Source organism: Mustela lutreola, chromosome 4 (assembly GCF_030435805.1).
Source record: "Mustela lutreola isolate mMusLut2 chromosome 4, mMusLut2.pri, whole genome shotgun sequence".
In the NCBI taxonomy this organism is placed as follows: domain Eukaryota; kingdom Metazoa; phylum Chordata; class Mammalia; order Carnivora; family Mustelidae; genus Mustela; species Mustela lutreola.
In genome coordinates, this window is record NC_081293.1 from 186524160 (window position 1) to 186548020 (window position 23861).

The 23861-nt window shown below is 45.1% G+C and overlaps 1 protein-coding gene across 2 annotated transcripts in view; it reads right to left on the minus strand.

Annotated features, from left to right (window-relative positions):
• The window catches only part of PTN (pleiotrophin), a 101544-nt gene extending 77970 nt beyond the window's left edge, over positions 1-23574 (minus strand). Inside the window, exon 1 of one of the 2 annotated variants that reach the window (XM_059171952.1) lies at positions 23313-23574. The gene's annotated coding sequence lies outside the window, so the exon portion shown is untranslated. The remainder of the gene's footprint in view (positions 1-23312) is intronic. The other variant, XM_059171951.1, reaches the window with a different exon arrangement.
• Between the last annotated feature and the right edge of the window lie 287 nt (positions 23575-23861).

Genomic DNA, 23861 nt, shown 5'->3' on the forward strand with positions numbered 1-23861 from the left:
ATTATTTTTCACAGACTCAAAGGAAGCTGAGGTAAAGGGTATGTGGTGTGGCTCTGTGATGAGCCATTCAGCGAGGCCCTTTGAGTCCACAGGTGTTCAGAGCATCTAAGCTAATGGGCAGTTAAGGAAACAATCCAACAGCTGGTAGGCCTCCCTGGCTATTGCCAGCCTAGCTTCCAAGCTCCGGATGGTGCTGAATTATGGGACACAGGTTCGGCTCAGCTGGCAGAGATGCTCCCCACTGACGCCACCGCCCCCGACTCGTACACACACATCCAATGCCACGATTCACAGCACTCATCCAACTGGCTTCAGGGCAGGCTTTCTACCTGCTCCCAGCTTGACTAAGAATCAAAGACATGCTTGTTTTGTCAAAAGAAAATCCTTTAATCCAAATATGGTTTGAATTTCTGTTTGGCTTCAAAATAGTTTTTAACCACGTATTTTTATATAGATTTTTCTTTCTCTAACTGGTAAAAAAAAATAGATATGTTATCTATGGTATATATTCTCAATATATTTTATCTTTCTATAGGTTCTCACTATATTCTCTCTGTATATATTCATATGGTAACAGTGGCAAGGTTTCTCTTATCAATAATGTTTTATCATTGATGCCAAATTCCTAGATGATAGGTGATAAAAGATATTAAATACATGGATTTGTGATGTCTCTATAATAGTATTATCTTTGCTAGATACTGACTAAAGCGTCAGTGGTCTCTGTGTCTGTTTTTGTGCCAGTACCGTGCTGTCTTGGTGATCACAGCTTTGTAGTAAAGCTTGAAATCAGGCAACGTGATGCCCCCAGTTTTTTCTTTTTCAACATTTCCTCAGCAACTCGGGGTCTATTCTGATTCCACAAATTTTAGGATTGTTTGTTCCAGCTCTTTGAAAAATGCAGGTGGAATTTTGATCGGGATGGCATTGAAAGTATCGATTGCTCTAGGCGGTACAGACATTTTAACAATGTTTATTCTTCCGATCCATGAGCATGGAATGGTCTTCCATCTTTTTGTGTCTTCTTGTATTTCTTTCATGAGTGTTCTGTAGTTCCTCGAGTACAGACCCTTTACTTCTTTTGGTTAGGTATATTCCCAAGTATCTTATGGTTCTTGGTGTTATGGTAAATGGAATCAATTCTCAAACTCCCCTTTCTTATATTTTCAGAAGAAAGCAAATGATTTCTGTGCTTTGATTTTGTATCCTGCCACATTACCAAATGGCTGTATGAGTTCTAGTAGTTTAGGGGAGGAGTCCTTTGGGTTTTCCATATAAAGTATTATGTCATCTGCAAAGAGAGAGAGTTTGACTTCTTCTTTGCCAATCTGAATACTTTTTTTTATTAACATATAATGTATTATTAGCCCTAGGGGTATAGGTCTGTGACTCGTTAGGCTTACACACTTAGCAGCACCCAACATAGCACATACCCACCAATTTGGATACCTTTTATTTCTCTTGGTTGTCTGATTGCTATTGCTAGGACTTCTAGTACTATGTTGAACAAGAGTGGCGAGACTGGACATCCTTGTTGTGTTCCTGATCTCAGAGGGAAGGCCATCAGCTTTTCCCGACTGAGGATGATATTCACTGTGGGTTTTTCATAGATAGATTTTATGAAGTTGAGGAATGTTCCCTCTATCCCTATACTTTGAAGAATTTTAACCAGGAACGGATGCTGTATCTTGTCAAATGCTTTTTCTGCATCAATTGAGAGAACCATGTGGTTCTTCTCTCTTCTCTTACTGACTTGTTCTATCACATTGATTGATTTGTGAATGTTGGACCACCCTTGCATGCCATGGATAAATCCCACCTGGTCGTGGTGGATAATCTTTTTAATGTACTGTTGGATCCTATTAGCTAGGATCTTGCTGAGAATCTTGGCATCCATATTCCTCAGGGATCTTAGTCTGAAATCCTCCTTTTTGGTGGGGTCTTTGCCTAGTTTGGGGATCAGGGTAATGTTGGCTTCGTGGAAAGAGTCTGGAAGTTTTCCTTCTGTTTCTATTTTTTGAAACAACTTCAGGAGAAGGTCCTGGGCTCTTGTTTTTTGGGAGGTTTTTGATCACTGCTTCAATCCCATTGCTAGATATTGGTCTGTTCAGGTTGTCAATTTCTTCCTGATTCAGTTTTGGAAGTTTATAGGTTTCCAGGAATGCATCCATTTCATCTAGGCTAAAGCTTCAGGGCTTCTTCTTCTTCTTCTTCTTCTTCTTCTTTTTTTTTTTTTTAAAGAACATCAGAATATGGTTTCCTCTTCTTGTCTAAACACTACGTAAGATCTGTTTCTCAGTTGCAGTATAGTCATAGCCTTTGGAATTCAAACACAGGATCCCAGATTTCAATATAGGTAATCAGCAAAAATAAAATATTGTTTAATGTTTAAGTTATGCAAGAAAAAAATTTCACAGTTTTGAATTAAGGCTCTATTTACAGATTTATGATTCAATTTTTTGTTTTACTTAAAAGAGGCCACACATGACTAGGCTAAGTAAAACAGTATGTTTATTATTAATAACTATTTGATTTTCATAAAGATATTATACCACAGAGTAAGAAGTTTGGACTTAGTCACCGAAACTGAAGGAGATAAAATATAAGAGTGGTTTTATCCCCACCCAGGGACAGCCTGTGGTAGAAACTAAATTGGTCTCCCTTGACAACCTCCTTCCCCAGCCCAGACACCTTCATAATGCGTCTCATTCCCCTCTTTGATTTTCTACAACACTAACTGAAATTCCATCTGCTTATTTGGTTCTTCATTTATCCAGAATGATAGCTCAGGGAAAGCAGGCACTTCTGATCTTTCACCTCTGTTTTGCAAGGATGCTAAGAGGAGTATGGGAGCATCCTATAAATACTGGAGAAGCAAATAAATGGATGTTTTCAGGTGGTGACCTCTATTCTATTGTAAAAACACAAACTGCATCATCTCATAGTTACTGTTCGGAAATGACACACACACACACACACACAGGTGGTCATGGCCTTGCCCAGTACTGCTCACGTAAAAATGGGCATACAGACTGAAACCGGGCAAAGCAACCTTAATAATCATTCGGGAAAATTATGACTGTTCCTTCAACTTGGAAAATTGTTCACCAAATCATTCAAAACTGTCAGTTATAAATGCACGGAGAAATAAAAAAGGACAGGAAAACTAACAACTAATAGCATACTGTCGTTTACAATGTTAGAAATATTGAAACTTAAAGGGTTTCATCACTGTTTTTATAAAACAGTTATCAAGAATCTTCTGCAGAGCCTGCTTTCCTTTTCTCATTGTGCAAATCACAATGCAGAGCAAACATCTTTCCTACGCCTTGGCAAACGCCTACGCCTTTCTAAGCGGAGATTATTTTATTCTTTCATTCTTTAGGTTTTCAAGTCTGAGCGTATGCTTGAGAATTCCATTCAAGCGAGTTTTTGGCCAGCGTCAATCACTTTGGCACATTTTCCTCCTCTTTGTCTTCTCTGCCTCATTTATGTCAAGTTTGTGTTCACCACATGCCCTTAGCTGCGCATGAGCAGCCTCTCAAAAATGGCCATGTGTCCAATTCCCCGCTCCCCGCCCTTTCCTATGTCCATTTGGGTGTCATTTCAATTTCACGTCCATCGGTAAATCACGCCCATGTCTTGCCCACACTTTCAACGTTATTAGCCAATTTCTTCTTTTAATTACCCATTTTTGGAAAATGTCATGTAGGCTTATTCTGGGAGACCTTCTAGAAAGCAAGAAGACAACCTTCTTTGCTCTCTTCGCAGAGCATGAACAACAGACACAAGGTGACCAGTGCGTACAGATGATCAAAGAAGTGATGTGCTCGGTCACCAATTAGAAGGCACATCTGTTAGTTATGCTGTGATCTGCAGACTGACTACCTGGAGTAAACTCTGTCCTGTGTACAATTACTTATGGTTAACATGCTAAAATCTAAACCACATTACTGGGGGATGAGGCTTAATTAACTAACCTGCAGTAACCACAATTCAGGCAAACTGGAACCATGTAAAGTAAGAAGTGCTTTTCATTGCAAATTTCATTGCTCTGCCAAGCTTTCCTGTAACCTCCAAATACCTCTATGGATGGAAGAAGCTACTTTAGAAATATGGGAAATTGGGGTTTTACCCTCAGAAGTCTTGGATTATAAATAGAGAGATTTTACTTTTCTTACTATCTTTTCCTGAGAAATAGACAGCAGCATGTAGTCAGAGCTCCCGGAAAAACAAAATGTAATTACAGAGCAAAAGATTTGCATTTACTGGTCAGGATCAAAAAGGCTTACACTGGTGGTCTTGAACTTGATCCTGTGTTATGATCTCCTGTAGGGCTTATTAACTTACGGCACCCTCTGAGTGCTACCCCACCCTCTTGAGTTTCTGAGTTTGTAGGTTTGAGGTGGTAGCTGAGAAGGAGCATTTTTAGGAAGTTCCCAGGTACCGGACACTGCAGATAAGGAACCCCAATTTATGAACCACAGACTTAAACACATGCAGCCTATTCCATGGGGGGAGCGCAAAGTCTCAGGAACCTAAGTCTGGCAAGAGCATAGACACTGAATCCTAGAGCTTGACGGTGGCTTAGCGATCCTTCAGTTAAGCCCTGTTATTTTACAGCTAAGAACATGAAAGCCTGCAAACTTCAAATGATTTACTTAAAATACGAAGTTAGCCAGTCTTAAAGTCTGGTCTAGAACTTAGAATCTATTTCCAATAATTTCTGGAGGACAGCCAGCATCATAATAGACCATATTCTCAATAGACATATGGTGAAAAGATCACACACACATACACACACACACACTCTCAAACTTACTGAGTATGAAATGGTCTGGCTAAAAATTGCCATTCCTAAGCCCTCACGTAAAGGTTCTGACTTCACAGGTGGAGGAGAAGGCACTTATAGATGGCAACCCCATGGGATTCAAATGCAGGGGAACTGTTCTTCAGGAAACATTGGGTAATGCCAGTGTTTTAAGCCAAAGAACCTACACACTGCAAAGAACAGAATACCAAATGTCTTTGAATTTTTTCTTTCTTTTTTTTTTTTTCAAAATACTTCCACAGATTATAACTCCCCCCATTCTCATATGAGGTGGATGAAGCAACAGCAATTCTTCCTTCTTGAACAAACTTTGGACAAGACTTCCCCTTCCTAGACCCTCCTTTTCTTCATCTGTGTAAGGGGTAAAAGTCTTTTCTAAAATATTTATTTATTTTGAGAGAGAGTGAGTTTGGGGGAAGGGGCAGAGGGAGAGAGAGAGAATTCAAGAGACTCCATGATGGGTGTGGAGCCTGACTCGGGGATTGATCTCACAACCCTGAGATCATGACCTGAGCCGAAATCAAGAGTTGGTTGCTTAACCCACTGAGCCACCCAAGGTGCCCCAATGCGTAAAAATATTACATCTGATCTCATACAACTGGTCTGAGGACAAAATGAGATAGGACCTATGAAAGCAAATTGCAAAGGGTAAAACATTATCTGGTTATTAGTTGTTAGCTTCATTACAGAGAAGCCTAAAGGGTAAGTTTTTGTTTTTTGTTTTTTTTTTTTTTAAATCAAGTCGGGTATCTGCAGATAAAAGATTCTTAATTGTAATATAGTTGGCTCATCTTGGCAGAAGCTTACTGATCAGTCAAAGGGTACCAGATGAGGCAACATCTCCATGAAATCACAAAATTTTACCCCAAGAAGCCCCAGGTTACCTGGCCCAGAATCTGCAGATTAACGTCAAAGCTGGAACAATTTTAAGTATAATATATGCAGGGCTAAATGGCTTTCTTGGAAAATATCTTGTCTAATCTCTGTCCCCAGGACATTTCCTGCCTCTCCTGACTCAAATTGGACTGGAAACCAGACAACCGCGACTCCCTGAGCTTTCTTTTCTTTTAGTAAAGCTGCAAAGATAATTTTTAAAGCAGAAAAATGAAAACTATCCATTTACCTCTACTCTGCCTTCACCGAGAAGAAGATCCCCAGGGTTGGATGAAGAAGACGCCAAAAAAGGAAGGGAGAGTGTTCCTATCCCAGCAGGATGTGTAGAGGAAGCTGTGCTGACTAAGGACAGCAAAGAAGCCATCTTGGTACAAAACATCCCCCCTACACAGGAGCTCTTTCAACAAAGAACACAAGAACCTTTTTCTCTTTGAGGGCCCGGCTCTTCTTTTTCTGCACGTAATTTTCATCAAAATTTGTGGAGCCAGAACATTCTGGCTTCATTGTTACTCTGCTGTTGCGCATCATGAGTAACTACTTTCTTCAACGGGCTGCCCAAGTGGTGACTCTACCCACAACTGGCACGAGATCATTCATTTGAGGAAAGGAAAATGAACCCTTTTAGGGAAAGAGCAGGCATCTCACTGGGAGCGACTGGTGCTCATCTCCAATGTGGTTACTCAAATTACAGAAGGCTCTTGGAGAACAACCGACCTCTTTTAGAAGAAGTGGTTTCAAACCATTCCATATGAAATGCCCAGACCTGATTACAGAGCTTTCTTGAAGCCGACATCTGAGACAGATTTAAAGCAAAGAGCAAAGGAACAAAAAATATTCCCCAGAAAATAAAACTGTTCATGTTGTCTTACCTCATTGTAGCCGGAGTAGCAAGACCTCCTGGGGCAGAAGGTACAGGAAGGAGCCTGGTTTCCACTGACCCCGTGAGACACGCCTGGAGCTCGTGCTCCTCAAAGGGCCTCCCTAGACACTAAGGATTCCCCCCAAAATTCAGAGACATGTGGGATATGTGGGTCCAGCTCACGCTCAGGTCTGAGGATAATCCTGTCTTGCCACATTTTCTTCAGTCCAAGGACATCCGCCTCTTCCCCCAAATCAGCCCTTTCTCTAGATGTCGTCTTTCTATCCGCGACACCAGAATTCTCCCAAACTGGTCAATTTCAACATTCCATTTTCCAACCATCCTTCAAATACCCACCTTCCAACCTCACATCTAGGTTTCAGATGGCTTTTCTTTTCCTTCATAGTGTCTCTGGAAAGGATCTCTCCCAAGTACCTCGTTACACTAACGCATCAGAATTGATTCATTCGGTATTGTGCCCAAGCACTGGGCGAAGAGCTCCAAAGATAAGTAAGGAAAAGAAAGTCATTTAAAGTAAGTGTTCAAGACAAGAATAAAATCAGGACTTACACTATTGTCCCTACCTACAATGTCCCCTTTCTCTCTGATCTCAATCAAACTTTAAACACAAGTCAGGAGACATGATCGCCAAGAAGCCTGTTTTGAATCCAGTGTCAGCGGACTTTGGTGTCTCTCCAACGGACTTTCCGAAGTGCCTATCTTGATCCCTGCACGGACACTCCAAGGATAGATGTGTCTGGCCCCCAGCCAGACGGTGGGGATGTGAAGACACAGACGAGGTCACATTCATCTCTGCATTCCTAGCACTTAACACGGAGCTCAGGACACAGTTCCATTGCATGTTTTTGAAGCAATGAATGAAAATTAGAAGAGAAATCGCTGAAAGCTGGGGAATAGAGACAGAAGTATTCATTTCAGCTGGGGTAGTGGAGACGATTTTCTTGGAGGAGGTGGTATTTAACAAAGCACTGAAGCATGAACAGGATTTCTAGAATGTGGAAAGATCAAGGGCTTTGATCTTTGAGGGGCAGGGCTGGTACGCAGAGGATTATTTTTTAAGACTGAATGGATTCTCGGGGCGCCTGGGTGGCTCAGTGAGTTAAGCCGCTGCCTTCGGCTCAGGTCATGATCTCGGGGTCCTGGGATCGAGTCCCGCATCGGGCTCTCTGCTCAGCGGGGAGCCTGCTTCCTCCTCCCTCTCTCTCTCTGCCTGCCTCTCCATCTACTTGTGATTTCTCTCTGTCAAATAAATAAATAAAATCTTTAAAAAAAAAAAAAGTCTGAATGGATTCTCTCCACCTCTAATCTACTGCTTTTCTAAAAATCATCTTTCTTATACTCTACTCCATTTTTTCCCCTTCCTTACTGGTGGAGAACCTCCAGTGAGTCCTTTCTGTCTAACACAGTGCAATTCAAGCACATTAGCTTGCATTCAGGGCTCTTGCTGCCCTACACTTTTTTCTGCTCCTAACTTTGGTCCTCTGGCCACCTACTGTGTGCACACACGGGACCCGTCTGCAATCAGTCCCCTGTATCTTAATTTTGTCACCTCCTTGGCTGTCCCGATACTCCCCCCACTCAGCCTGCCCTTCTCCCACACTCAACAGCACTCTTCTTGCAAATTCTACGTCCTCCAGCAGCCCCACTTTGCCCCTGCAGACCACAGCACTCCCTTCCTCTAGGGAACTTGATCAAACTCTTCTTTTACCAATTCATCATACGCTATACTGTATGGTTTTCTAACTACAAGTCTGCTGTGCCCCTCTTAGGAGGACCCAGACAAGGGACTGCCAGTCTGAGATAAAGGATAGTATCCCTCCGTAACATGCTGTGTCTCAGACAGACATTCTACTGGCTAAAAATTCTCACTGAATGGAATACTCCTCTAAGAATATATCGGGGGGTCTGTAATTCGGGCAGATATCTTCTTATTCAGCTACCCATGGATAGGGGGCTTACGACACAAAATTGAATTTCATGAGAATAAAATTCTAGTATTCATTTGTTACAGAATGACATACTCCACCGCTGTTACAAAATAAGAACTTCGCACTTCTCTCTTTTGTTGATAAAATTACAGTCACAGTTCGTCCACACGAACTGTTCGTTACTTTGTCCACACGACCAAAGGAATGCCTTTTTTTTTTTTAAATTCATACTGTGTGACTGGCCCTTTAAGACAGGTGCACCCTTCCCACCATTTTCGTGCCAGCCCTTGTGACTTCGGGGCCCCTTCCCGCTCTTCAGCCCACCCCACCCCCAGGCTTTGCCCTGCATCAAACCACATCAATATACCAGTCTTAGACCTTAATCGTGAAAGACACCGAGGGGCACAGGGCTCGACACTTCGTCCCCCACAACAGGCCGCGGGGCATGGAGAATCCATCGCCTAACCTTTCCCAGCCTCTGTCCATCTGGGCCCCACTGTTGGATGTCCAAGCTTGACAGGGAATGCTTTCCAATGGGAAATTGCAGCAGCCCCCCCCCCCCATCCTTTTGGTCCCTATTGTATGTTCAGCTGCACTGGAATTAGCCGCTAATCAAAGCCAGAGCCTCTCATACACAAACAAACACAGCATTGTGGCCTCCCCCAGGGCTGGAACACAGCACTCCCACAAACAATTTAGTCAGGTGATAGCAGGCCACAGGCCCAGAGGGAGCGTCTCCAGGACACCCTCCTGATGTGCTCCCAGGTCCCTTCCTCAGCACTAGCTCCTTGAACCACCATTCCAGGCCAAGTGACTCTTGAGGAGACAATGGAAAATGAACCAATGCATGAAAATATGCAGCCAAAGAGGTCTAGCCTAATGGCAGAATTCTTTTATCTAGGGAGGGTATTCTCCCGATCAGAGGGAGGTAGATATAATTACACAGTGCAAGATCGTATTTCTGGGCCCTGGCCAGAGGAAAGAGGGAAATGTTGAACCAAAACCTCTTCAGGTACTCACGGGACCCTTGTCATGGAACAGGGGTGGAGAGTGGGGCAGCATGCGGCTGAAGACCTTTGTGGTCAGAACTACGTGGACCACAATCTTAGTTCTACCTCTAGCTTGTGATCTCGGACAAATTACTTCACCATCCTAAGACTCAGTTTCCTCATCTATAAGAAGCAAAACAGTCTTTTTCCCCCAAGGCTTTTGGGAACATTTAATCTGGAACTGAATGTCAAGTTCCCGCCTTGTGTCCCACACAGAGAAAGCACCTGACAGACATTAGATGCATTCTTTGAGCCGGTGGGTGGTGCTCTGAAAGGAGAAAGGGGAGGAAATCACACAAAAAGCGAACAAGGTCTTAGCTTCTCCAAGCTGCTGATGATAAGGGACAAAGTCTGGCCCTGGAAAGTTCCTAGAAACAGCACCCCAGAGGTGCTGGCAGGTCCCGAACTTGACAGATCGCCATGTGTCCCCAGAGCACATCAAGGGACGCGAGGGATGCCAGTGGCCAGCGTGAAGCCTGGATACAAGAGGTCTTCAGAGAACAGCAGAAGGCAGGCCTCTGGGTGTCTGAACATCGATAACGGAAATATCCCTGAGGACGAAGAACCGAGTGGAGAAGAAAAGCTGGAGATGCCAAGGAAAGCGACTGCTCAGGTCACAGTTTGTGGCGAGGGCAGCCAAGTAATATTCAGTCTTGCCAGGGCTGGTGGAGGGAGCGCGTGGGGGGTAGAAACTAGGTAAAATGTTATCCTAATTCTATGCAGCAACAAATGTGAATTGAGCAGCTGGCTCTATGCCAGGGCATAGACCTGGGCAGCGACAAAGAGAAAGAACCAGAAATGATTACCCAGCAACAGAGTTTAGAAAGATGAGCTTCAGTGACAAGGCGCGTGACCACTGAAACTCAGACCTAATGCAAAGATTTCCGTTAAATACGAAGGACCAACAATCCAAAATGATTGAACAACTGAAGCATCTTCAAAGGCGTCTGGGGGGCTCGGTCGGGGAAGCATCCGACTTTTGATTTCAGCTCAGGCCACCATCTCAGGGTTGCGAGATCGAGCCCCGAGTCAGGCTCCACGCCCAGCAAGCAGTCTGCTTGGGATTCTCTCTCTCCCTCCCCCTCTGTCCCCAGCTCCCCACTCGTGTGTGCCTGCACAAACGCTCTCTCTATAAAATAATAAGTTAAAGCTTTAAAAAAAAATGGAAGCCTCTTCCTATGGAGATCTACAAACAGAACCAGTATCGGATGTTAGCTAGAGGAATGTGTCCTAATATCTACAGATTTGCTTCAAGAATCGCCAGTCATTAGTGGTGTCCCTGATCCTTGCTAGCATGTACCTCAAGTGTCCCTCAGTTTAGCTGGTGCTCCTGGGGGGACGCATTCACCCTTATTTCAGTAAAAGTCAATCTCATCTAATAAGCCACAGTCCCGGAGTTGCTCCCTTTGCGTCCACTGGGAGAATGTGGTCGCTTGCTCCTTAAAGCCTTACTAACTGGTCTGCACTTGACCGCCCCTGCTGTTACCTCCTCCAGCCCCCAGCTTCCCCGCCTCCCTGCGCGTCTACCGTCATCCCGACCTCACTGCGGCATCCTGAGTCCTAACAGAGACAAATATTTAACACTCTCAAGGGACAGAGCGTGATTTTGCTCAAAATGCACCAAGAATAGAGATAAGCAATTGCTTATCACACTAGATAAGCCAAGAAATCCACTCCCCTTTGAGAAAAACAGCCTCTGGTACTTAAGCTGATCTTCTCCACCTAAGATTATATTTAAAATCCAGTACAAAGAGAAGTTACACTTTCCCCTGATTCTGCACTGGTTTTCAACTATTGCTCAAGTTCTAGTGCATGATAAGAGACCCGGCCACGCCTCCCCGTGGACTTGGAAATCAGATAAGGAAGAGGTCAGTTGGAGGAAAGACTACGACAAGGGGATAACAATTTGTTCTGCAACATAAAATTGGACTTTTTAATAGGCGGGGCCAAGCCTAAACTTTTTTCCGATTTAAACAAGATGCTTCACATTACATCTTACAGCTGGTGATGAAAGGCAAGGGACAAAACCCACCCAGGAAGCTCATGGCGTGTGTGCAGCCAAGCCCTGGGTCTGGAGGATTCTGTTGCTCCAGGACATGAAAGGGAGCCTCCCTGGCTCTTCCTTGATCCCTTTTCTTGACAGCAACCCCCCCTGTGCCCCCCACAGGGTGGAGAAGACACAGATGTAAACAGTGGGCTAGAGGACGTGTGCCTTTATGGAAGAGTGGGCTCAGCGACCAAATGGACTGACTACCTTACGGTCTTGTACCCAAGATCGCTCAGGTCCTATTTGAGGCACTGGCATGGCTGCTACTGTCTGGTCTTCAAGAGCTTCCTCTGAGAAGAACAAGGAGGGACCAGGATTGCTGCCCAGAGCCTGACTGACTTCATGGCGTCGTTATATGTAGAGGCATCCAGAGCCCGGGAGACTAGGACAGCAAACAAGACCAGTCTAGCCCAGAGAAGTCTCCTCATAAACCCCGCCAAAGCCAGTGGGCTCACTGGTGCCTCCACAGTGGAGGAAACCTCAACTCTGATAGAATTTTCTGGGAGGCCTGAAGTTCCTTTCCCCAGGCACAGGGCTTCCAACTATCAGGCTTGGGGATATTTTCCCTAAGATCTCAAAATCAAGTCCACTTCCATTTCTTTTGTCTGTTTGTTCTGCTGCCTTTGAAGTTAACCGCTGTCATTTTAACTTCCTGCAAGAGCACATCAGTGGACAAAACGTTAGACACCAGAGTAAGGCTGATTTTGGAAACGCGGATCTATTTTGAGAGAAACTGGTCAGAAATCCACCTCTACCCACTTACTCCTGCTGAATTGCTTCTGATCTGTTTCTCCAAACCAAATTCATTTATGACAGCCTTGAAGTTGCATCTCCAAATTCCCAGATATCACATATCAGAGGGCAAACTCTGTGATCCCCAACTGTCAGACTAAAACCTCTATTTAAAAAGGGCTAAAAATCATTTCGGGCTCAAGTTGGTGGGACTCCCAGTACTGGCAGAGACAATCAAAGCGCGTAACTGTTGCCTGTCCTCTCCAATCAGCGATGCGGTTGTCCAACGCAAATCTGATCGGACTCCTTTAAACTTGAGCCCATTTGTACATTAGTTATTCCAAATAACAACAGAGCAAATAAACAACTCCCCTTTGGGTGCCAATGCATCAGAGAGCCACAGGCTTCAAAAGGTTTGCTGCCCCTGCAGGTTACCCACACGCAGGGCTCTGGGTCCAGCCCCTCAGCCCCAGAGCAGTCTGGAAGGCCCCTAGCCTCCTGGGAGCTGCTACAGGGTTAGATGGGTCCTGGCAGCTGTGGCTTCGCTGGGGAGACTTTATCCCCCTCCCCATCCCTATATGTATCTGGAAGGGTCCTCGGGGTCAGAATGGAAGACACTGTTTACTCAGCCTGACCTTTAATTGGCACACACGAAACACACGAAGTTCCACGGAATTAAGTGTTCTCGTCTAAACAGTACATCCTTTGCTGGGACAAAGACTTCTTTTGTTTGTTTGCTTCAAGGCATTATGTTTGTTTGCTTTCATTTTTCTACTTCCAACTTTATTAGGAGAGTCTGTAATAGTAATGGACTAGGCTTTTTTTTTTTTTTTAAAGTCTGAAACATTGTATATCAAAATCTTTTTTTTTTAATTTTTTATTTTTTATAAACATCTATTTTTATCCCCAGGGGTACAGGTCTGTGAATCGCCAGGTTTACACACTTCACAGCCCTCACCAAAGCACATACCCTCCCCAATTGGACTAGGCTTTTTTTAATGACTCAGATTCCCCCATGTCAAGCTAAGTACACTGAATTTCCATCTTAATTGGCCTAATTCATAAAAACAAATGCACAGGAATGTGTGTAAAGCTATTAAAAGTAGAGCATGCATTAATTGTAATGTTGATTTGTAAAAGACAGGCAATTATTCATTCAACTATTTCTTACAGTTCCATCAGCAGATCTGAAAGCTGTGGATGTGTATCAGAGTGTTAATAGCAGCATCTATTTGGAGCAAGACTCGAAGGGAGTTTTTCTTCTTTATAGTTTTTAAAATTTTGAGCATCTTAAGCCATAAAGATATATTTTTCTAGAATGAGGAAAAATGACTTTTTTTAGGTATGTATTTCTCTTTTTCTAATAACAATAATGAAAAACTTCATTTTTTTCCCCATGATTAAAGTGAAGCCACCTTTTCACAAGTCTGACATGCACGGTGCTCTGAGATTCTGAATACCGCCAAAGACACTGAACTTAATAGTTAAATGGATGCTGTAAATTTAAAGTGTGCATAGGAAGACAGGCTCTTTTTTCAAAATTTAAGTACCTAAATCTATTACAATAATCTAATCAACTACCTGTTTTCCTTCCTAGAACAGTTGAGTTTTCCTCAGTTACATGCCTTGGACCATACCTACAGAAATACTGTAATATATTGCACAAGAAGGTAATATTTTTTCTTTCTTTCTTCTTCTTTTTTTTTTTTTTTTTTTGGTAGAAAATATCTTTTGAACAACAACACTGACCCTTGCCTAAAATTCCCCAAAGCTACTTTGAAGCCACTTTGGGCTTACCATGGGCGCCCCACAGGACCTCCTGGCACGTGCCCACTAAAACCCCTCCAGTGTTCTTAGGATCCAACAGGAAGACCACGATCTGTCAAAACCTCAGGGATAACCCTTGGCTATTATGGGCAAGACTCCCAGGGCGAGGTTTAGAAAAAGCTGAATTATTAGCAAAGAAGTAAGGCCAGGATGAAAACACTGTTCTAAAATTGTGTGTGGTCTCCCCTTGTTTGAGCTTGAGTGAAGATTTTGTTACCCAAGAACGGTACTGGGATATGTTCCTTATTGCCAAAACCTGGCTCTGCGGCAAGAATCTCCAGAGGCCCAGGGTCTTCCCAGAAGTCACCAAGATGGAGGACACTTGCTCGACTTCCGTTACAGTACGGAAGGGACAATCAAAGAGAATCTTACTCAAAACCTAAAGAAGAGAATATTCTAGCACAAAGAAAACAAACGATATGATATCCTTTTCATATGAAGAAGGAAGTTTCCTAAACACTTCTCACTCACTCGCTTTTAAGACAAATTAAGGCATGAATCACTTCTCCCTTCTCCAGGGAAAACACTGGAAGGAGACACTGGTACACGCGGGGCAGGGGGCCTCTTACTCTAAGCGTCTTCAGTTGAGCCAAGCAGGAAATCAGATGGTGATTGCAAATTTCTTTTATGAAAAACCAAACACTGTAAATATTTGGACATGAAGTATGGGCATGCGCTGTTTCTGTGCACAGCAAGAAGGGTTACTGCCCAGGACTCTCAATGTTTGTATTAAGCTATGAAAGGTCATGCCTGGAGAGTTCTGGTCCTTCTCCCATTCTCTCAAGTTCATGGATCCCAATCCTGGGGGCTGGCTGCTCAAAGTCAGGTCCCCAGGCCAGCAGCCGGGCTATCACTGTGGGAGAGGTCTGCCCGGCGCCTGCTAAACCACAGCCTGCGTTGCCCGGAGACCTCCAGGGGACAGAAACGCCCGCGACAGCGTAAGGAGCACCTGCTACGGAGTAAGCGCAGTGTCGCTCTTCAGTCGCAAAGACCTAAATTTAGCGAGCATAACTGACTGAACAATTTGGCATGTCCTCCTGACAACTCTCAGGAAGAACTATAATACAATATTTAGTAAAAGAATGCAAAACCATTTTCATTTAGCCTTTTTTTAGGATTGTCTTCTTGCTTCCTCCCCATCCCCCAGCTCTGTCTCAGATTTTCATATTTTCACACCCTTCACACATCTCTCCTCCTGTGCACTTTGTCCAGTCAAGCCGACCTTCGGGCACCTTTAGCAATCTCTAGGCGTCCTCGGAAAATGACAGCGACAAGCAGCAGAATCGGGGAAGGAGAAGTGGTTCCGCAGATTTTATTACGAGCCGCTCACACGCAGCCTATGACTTTACAGTTTATAAACATCAGACTGTCACGATGTACCTTCATCACTGAAGGCAAAAGCAAGGGACGCCATCCCCAGCCTCCCTGCCATCTGACAGCCAAGATCCCCTGAGGCTTCGGGAGGGTAGGTGACACATGCCCCGTCCCTACCAAATGTCAGGCAGAGCTGCAGGGAAACCATCAGGTTTCTGCAGCTTCATGGGGACTCCCACCCAGAGCTGATGCTTCCTTGGTGGCGGCCGAAATCACGGAGAATGTGTTTACGGGCATCCCCAGCGCCAGCAGTGGGATGGCTGCACTGGACTGAGGGGCCCTGAATGCCCAGTGATCTCCTGGAGGCCACAAGGAAGGCCAAAGTCAGCAGCCCGATTTGGAGACCTCAGGCCTTAAGCACGACCACAGGTTGCATGTTCCTTTTCAGGGGAAGGGAATTGGGGAGCTGTCTTTACAGAGAATGATCTGAGAGTGCGAGGCACAGCGGAAGGGTCTCACCCAGGTCTCACCTGTCTGCCTGGCTGAGACGCCACCTCGGCCTGAGAAATAAAAGTGATGGGGAGCGTCATGTCACCGGGCAGGGTCACTGAGCCCCCGGAATTAGCGCCTTCATTGTCTTCATCCAACACCCCCTACCCATCAGACTCTGGGTTCAGTCCTTCATGTTCATTTTCTAGATTAATAGTCATGTCAATACTACAAGGGAGGTATTCATGTTCTCAGTAAAATGAGAGGTCAGGCCATTGAAGAAAAACCATGATATCTGCTGACAGTCACAGAGCTAGCAGTAAGTAGAACTGTGGTTTCTACCTTGGTTTCCTTGACCTTGGAGCTCAAATATGGGCCTGTTAGGGCTAATATGCCTACTTTGTCCCCTATACCCAGGTGGCCTGTCACATGTCTGCGTTCCTTGATTCCACCTCTCAAGTCAGAATCTGTAGGGCTGGGCCCCCGGCACCCGGAAGCTAAGACATGATTCTAGTTATTTCCATAAACAGAAGACAGGGAACCGCTACCCCAGGTTATTTAGCCTCTTATCATATATACCTTAGAGTTTAGGTTTGATATAAGAGGCAACTGGGGCATAAAAATTAATTAGTCAAAGGATGAAATGGCATTATGATATAGAGAAGAAAATATCCAAACTAGGTATTTTAAAAATTTTATTTTTATTTGTTTAAAGATTAATTTATTTGTCAGAGAGAGAGAGAGACAGCGAGCACAAGCAGGGGGAGCAGCGGGCAGAGGGAGAGGGAGAAGCAGGCTTCACGCTGAGCATGGAATATGTCTTGGGGCTTGGTCCCAGGACTCTGGGACCATGACCTGAGCCGAAGGCAGATGCTTAACTGACTGAGCCCACCAGGCACCGCAAAAGCTTTGTTTTAATACTTTCATGGCACTTACTGGAGTCATCTTAACCTCTCTAAGCTTAGCTATATCAGTGTAAAGAAAAAAAAAATCCTGCTCTAAGTGGAATTGTTATAAAAATATTAAAAAAAATGTAAAAAGTTCTGAAAAGCAAATGTTCTATAGCTGCATTGGAGTTACGATGAAAAGAAGGCTTTAAGTGAGCAGTCTTGTAGCTTTGAATTATACGGTCTCTTAAAGAAGAAGGAAGTCAGATTTCTCTCTCCATTATGGAGGCAACCATGAATCAGAGACCTTGCAAGTTCTGGGCATGAAGTGGACAAGGAGGAGTATGATTAGAAGACGGGCCAGAGACCTGACAGGCTTAGATAACCTGTGAAATGACAGAGGTGAAGAAATGAGAGATGGATAGGCTTCCTTATAGAGGTTCAAGGCTGAGAATGGGGGTGCTCAGATTTAAATCAGAAATTGGCACCAGGTGATGTTTAGAGGAATTACATATAAAGGACGGATCATCAAGGTCTTTGGGGCATGAGAGGCAGAGAGAATGGTAGTCAGAGGCATTTATTTTTTTCACTCATTTGCCAGACATTATTGGTCATTTTCAGAGGTCTGGAGCTTGATAGTCTAGGGTTCTTGAGATGAATGAGACAGAGCCCCTGCCTTTCTGGATGCACGGTGTGGGTGGGATGGAGCTCCTGAGAATGGTGAGTAACTATGACGGGGGAAAGATGAGCTTTTCCAGAGTCAACCCTGCTGGGAAAAGCAAGAGTTAAAGTCACTTGGATGGGCTGATGGAGAGGGGGAGGAGAAAAGAGCAGGGCAGAATCAGAGCGCCACCTAGAGGACAGATTTGCCTGGGAAACGCCCCCCCCCCCCCCCCCCCCCCCCCCCCGTGCCTTCAACCTACTCACTCAGTTTCATCCAAATTCCACAGCTGACATGGAGGATTTGCTTTCTTTTCCTCCGTGCATAGCAGTCCCCTGAAGGACAGTCAAAATCTCATGTCTGGTATATCTTTTCCTGAAGAATCCATCTATGGTGATGTGTCAAGTCTTTAATATTACATTTATTCTAAATAACCCGGAGTGAATTCTAAGATGTCACTTTCAGTCATTTCCTGTGTGCCCCACGACATGGCCAATGTGAAATGAAAACACAAAGGAACCCAGAGTCAACTTCTCTTCCAGAATAAATGGCAATAAAATAACCAAAAGACAGTGATAATTTTGAAATAAATATGATCACCTTCTCCGTTTAACCTTTTTGAGTTAAACTTCCTTTTTTCTCATAAAAAATTTTTTAATCACTTTTTTGCTGGAACTGCTTAGGGCAAAAACTTGGTATGTACATATCTTGCTGTAACTCGTGTTGTAGTTATTTTAATGTACTCGCACATACACTGAGTAGCCCATAAGCTATTTGAAGGCCTATTTATTTTTGTATTCCCTATCACACTACCTGACAAGTAATGGGTCAGTCATTATGTGTAGAAGTCTGTTGGGATTAAGAATAAAATAACAAGAAGTCCTCTGCTTTAGTCTCCTTCCCCAACTAGGATTGCCTTTAGTATTCATTTAAAAAAAAAAAAAAATTTTTTTTTTTTTAAGTGTGACACCAAAATGCAACCGAGAATGGAGAGATTTGAGAACTCTCTCATGAAGACTGGAGTAGAAACCCAAAGTGTCATGATCAATACTGAAGCATATGGAGAGAGAGGGAGGGGCGGGGGGGGTGAGATCTGAGTATTTAGAAATGAATGTCCACATGTGGAGGTTGAGGAGAAAAGAAGAAAAAAAATGCTGAGGAGTGGCCAAGGAAGTTGGAAAAAATTAATATGTCAGGGAGGCTGCAGTAAAAGATAATCAGATAATCATAAGAAAGCAGTGTTGGCAAACGATGCTGTTGCATATTAAGGGAAAGGAAGAAATGTAAAAAGTCATTTGTTTGATGAAATGACCTGTGACTTTTCAAGTGTTTTTTTTCCAGAGATGGGGGGCAGGGCTATAAATGGATTTTCATGGTCTGGCATCTCTTTTAAATATATTTGTAATAAAGGATTTCACAAGTTAGCACCATTTCCATATACAAACGGAACTGTGGGACTGTAAGCCTTAGAGAAAAGAAACTTTTTTATTTCTTGAGTATATCACATCGCCTACCTCAGTATTAGGCATCTAGCATACATTTAATAAAAACTGCTTATTATGGTTGAACTGACTCACCAGAGGAGCAAGAAATCTTCTCCTGCGGAGGCGGGATGGGGAGGATGCAGGTGAGTAATCCCGGCTCCACTCAAGTTCAGGAACTAAGAGGAGAATGAAGTCAACACTGCTCTCAGTGACGGAAGCATAAACTGATCCTGGCCGGGGTCTTAGTCAGAAGGGAAACAATCCAGAAAACAGGTTTGAATGAACCAGGCCAGAAAAATGTGAAAATCGTAGCTAGAAAGGTCCAGCTTTCCAAGTATCCCAGGATATGGGCGACCCTTCCGGATACATACATACGTGAAGGCGTATTTGCCACCCTAGATACAGGGAAGAAATTGGGCAAGACATCGTGGGACTTGTTAAATGGGAAATGATGGCACTGGATGAACAGAAGGGAGCTTCGAGAATGACAGCAGAGGAGGGGGATGGGGAAGTGCTAAAGCTAGAAGAAGTGAAAACAAAAGGTTAGGAATACAGCATGCTATTTGCCTTGTCAGTGACATTTTGGTTGTCGAATGGTTCTTAGAATTAAGAGCGTAGGGTCAGTGTCAGTTACCATGACTCAACGTCTTTCAAGATTCATATACTTTTTTTTTTTCAACTAAGGATGATGCTTAGGAATCTAAGAATTCTGATTTTAGGAGACACATTATGATGGGTTTTTTCTTTTCTTTTCTTTCTTTTTTTGGAAATGGCACTTTACCTAAACCTACTGTGAAGAAATGGCTAACAAACAAATCCCAGTAGAAGAAATTAAAATTTTATTTCTCCAACTGTCTCAAGCACCAACTGTTGACTGTATTCTTTGCCTGAGCTTAAGAAATAGGGATTTGTGGTGAATGTGATCTACATAATCGAATCCACAATGTTACCATAAACACAATGCCCTCCGATAATGTCATGGTATAGCTACTCTTTTAAACCACAGACATTTTAACCTCTCTCTCTTTTTTTTTAACCAAATACTAAAACAGCGCGGAACAAAAGGCTTGTTATATTTGACAACCTAGAAAGATCGTGAGACCCGGAGAACTCTGCCACATACAAGACTGGCATGAAGTGTATGGAAAAATGGCTCGATGGATGGAAACTTACATTGGCCATAAATATCAGGGATGAAGAATAACTTTCCAAAGTCAGGCTGTGGCCCAAATCCCACTCCAGCCAGTTGGCTCTGGATGGAAAAAAGTCGGCCCAGCTCATAAAGAGAAGATCCATATCTGAATATTATTTTACCACAGAGCAAAGGCATGGCCTTGTGCCAAGAGGAGACAGAAGTTCTGATTATTCATGAGAACGGCAGCCTTCACCGTTTGAAGAAGCCCCATTCAGCATCCAGGCAATGGAAGGGCACAGTTGGGAAGCCTGGACTCCCCCCAGAGCCCCACAATAAGCCATACCTTAAACTAGACTCAATGCCCTCCGGTGTATACCACGCTTGTTCTCGGGTTGCCCTGGGTACTCTCAGTTTAAACATTACCTTCCGTAGGGAAGTCAAGGACCGTTCCCCATATACCGACGCCACCATATTAACAGCAGGAGTGGAGAACTTGAATGTATATTCTGAATTCTAATTTCTGGTATTTGCGATCTGCCATTAGCTAACCACACAGACCATTTTGAGTAAGCCAACTTAACTCAGTCTCCTGGGAAAATTTTGAAGAGTAATAATTAAAAAAAAAATAAACCACATATGAAAAAGAGAATCAGAATCCACATGAGAGGTCATTTAAATGAGAAAGTGAGAGTATCTTCAAAGGGGGGGGAAGCATTTAAACCTAAAATATTTCATTTCTAAGATGGATCTTATTGATAAAAGCGATTAAACTACTTGTGGACCTTATTTCTCTCAGGTTATTTCTAATGATCAAGTTCTGTGAAAATTCAACAAGGCCACTGGCTTTTTTTTACTAGAGTAAAAAAAAAAAAAAGTGCACTGAAGCTCTCAATAAATTGGCAAATTTATTACTCCAAATATCTTGGAAAGAGGTCTAGGAAACCACAGAACTATGTATTATTATATAATCTATATTATACTCTGTATACTATTAAATTAACCTCAATCTCTATAATACCTCATTTAAACATCAGGTGATTCAAGTTATATATTAACAGGATGATAATTGGGGATTAACACAACTCTGGCTTGGAAAATACAATGTGAGGGGCGCCTGCCTGGCTCAGCTGGTTCAGGAACCCCACTTGGTTTCAGCTCAGGTCCTGATCTCAGGATCCTGGAAATGAACCTGGCATGGGACTCTATGGTCCCTGCGGAGTCTGCTTAAGACTCTCCCTCTGCCCCTTGCATGCACTTGCTCTCTCTCAAATAAATAAATAAATCTTAAAAAAAGGAAGTAAAAGAGAGAAAAAAAACAATGCAGTTGCATCCACGCGTGACCAGCAGAGAGAGCGCCTACTGTGGTCCTGGATGGCTTCAGGTGGGCACGCCTCACAGATCTCACTTGTGGGAAGAAAACTGTCCCCAAGGGTGTCTGGGAACGGAAGGGGGTCGGGGGAGATCACCTTCGGAAGACGTAAAGCACAATTAGAGAACTCCCAGCACAAAAGTTTCTTAAGCACAGGGTAATGGAAGGAGGTGTTTTTTTTGTTTTGTTTTTAAATAAAATAAAATTTAAAAATTGCATCCTATAGTTTCAGTGAGTGCAAGTCTCACCACTCTGAAGGCACACACAGCCCCAAAGAGGACGAGAGCTAATACCCGCTCTAATTTCCTTTGAATCTAACTGGACTGTGCGTACTTTTTTTTTTTTTTTTTTTTTTTTTTTTTTCCCTGTGCGTGCTTTTTAATCATTTGGTCTTTAAAGTGCATCATTTACTTAAAAGGGCATATAATGAAGATGGAAAATGCATGCTTTATTTTGTGCTGGGAGACACGTCTTTTGTGTTTCACTATCAATACCTTGAAATATCTCCACGTATCAATTAGTCCGCAGCGATCGCCGGGCTGAATGGGCTCTACTGTTTCATCAAACTTCACATTTGCCCGGGACCATGAAACTGCTTCCTGATGTTCTTAGTCCCAGAGCCCTGCTTGGTGACTAGCATCTCAGTCCTCTCCCAGGCCCGTGGCTCCCACACAGGCGCACGCGGGCACACACCACCGTTCCCAAGCGGCTACAGCAACCAGCCCACCGAGAGGAAAGATGCTAAAAAGAAACTTCGAGGTCCCGCCCATAGTTCACTTTCCCTCAGCGGCCACCTCTCCCCCTCCCCCCATGCCACTCCTATTTTTATTTATTTATTTATTTTCAGTGTATCCCCAAACTTAGAAAGCAGCTGTTAACAGAGAAAAAGAGTTAACAGCCAAGTGTGTATCAGCGAGAGGTGTGTGTTCTGCGTGTTTTTGTTAAGGAGAAAGAGGTATGTGTGTGTGTTCAGGACGGGAAGTTTTAGGTTTCGTATGGGAACCAAGGAAGGAGGTGGGTATATTCCTTGCTTTAAAAACGCTCGTTGCTTAGAAACATCAACTCGGAAACGACGACTCGGGCAACTTCGTAATGAACACACCCCACCTTTCTGTGCGGGAGCCTCAGAGTTCAAGGGCCTGTGTCCGGGGCGGTGGTTCAAGTCCGCATTCAAACGAGATGGGTTTCAGGTGTGTCTTTCTAAACTTTGGATGTGACCCTTTCCGGAGCCCCTCCCGGGCTGGCGGGCAGGACGAGGAGTGTCCCCGCTCGGTGAGGGCTTCTCGAGGTCCCCCGGCCCCGGGAGGCGCAGCCCCCGCCGCCCCCGCCCCCGGGCACCGCACCCACAAAAGCCAGCGGACGGGCGGCCGCCCGCAAGCCCAGGTGCAGGCGGAGGCGCGGAGAAAGGACGCGAAGCCGAGCCCCGCTTGCCGGGGCGCCTCCCTGCCTCTGGCTTCCCCCCCCAGACGCGGACACACCTCCTACGGCAGGGCCTCCGGAGCGCGCAGCCCCGGCGTGGACCCCGCGGAGGCGCGCAGGGCATGGCCCCCGCTGCTCTCCCCCGCTCACCTACCCGCACCCCGAGTCCCGCACCCGACTCTCCCCGCCCCGCCCCCGCCTCCGCGCCGCCCCCCCACGCCTCCGTTGGCCCCCGCAGCGAATCCGTTTCGCGGGCAGCCCGCTCCCACTCGCAGCGCCATCCTCGGCTGCCCCCGGGCCGGTGGGCGAGGGTCAGGGAAAGTGGCCCCGGGGCGGCGGCGGAGCGGCGCGCCGCTTCCCACTTACTTGGAGTTACAAACGCCGCGCGCGCTCCGGCTGCCTTTGTTGAACGCGGCGAGGCTGTGCGCTCGGTCGGGTGCCGGTGCCGCTGCCCGCGCGCGCCTGCTGCGCCCTCCGTCCGCGAGCGCGCCTCCCCGGGCTCCCGCTCCCCTGTCCCCGCTCCGGCTGGGGCTCCGCGCGGCGGCTCGGTCGGCGGGCTGTGGGACGGGCGGGCGGGGAGCCTGCTCCAGCCTGGGCCTGCGCAGCGCCCGGCCGGGGAGGGAACGGAAGGGAAATGGAGAAGGGGAGGGATGAGCGGAGCGGGCAGGGCGAGGACGCGGGGCTGGGCGAGGGAGGGAGCGCGCCTTTCCCTCGCGAGCTGATTGGAAGCTCATTAAAGGCTGGAGTCTCCAGGGCCGCTCTCCCCGCAGGAGCCAGCACGCGGGTTTGAACCAAGAGGCCGGGAGAGGAGACACCGTGTTTTGTTTGGAGCAGGGACCCGCACCACCTTTCTTTTCCTAACTTGGTGCGGACCTGTGCTTTAGGTGGGTGCGCGCCCGCCTTCACAGAGAGGAT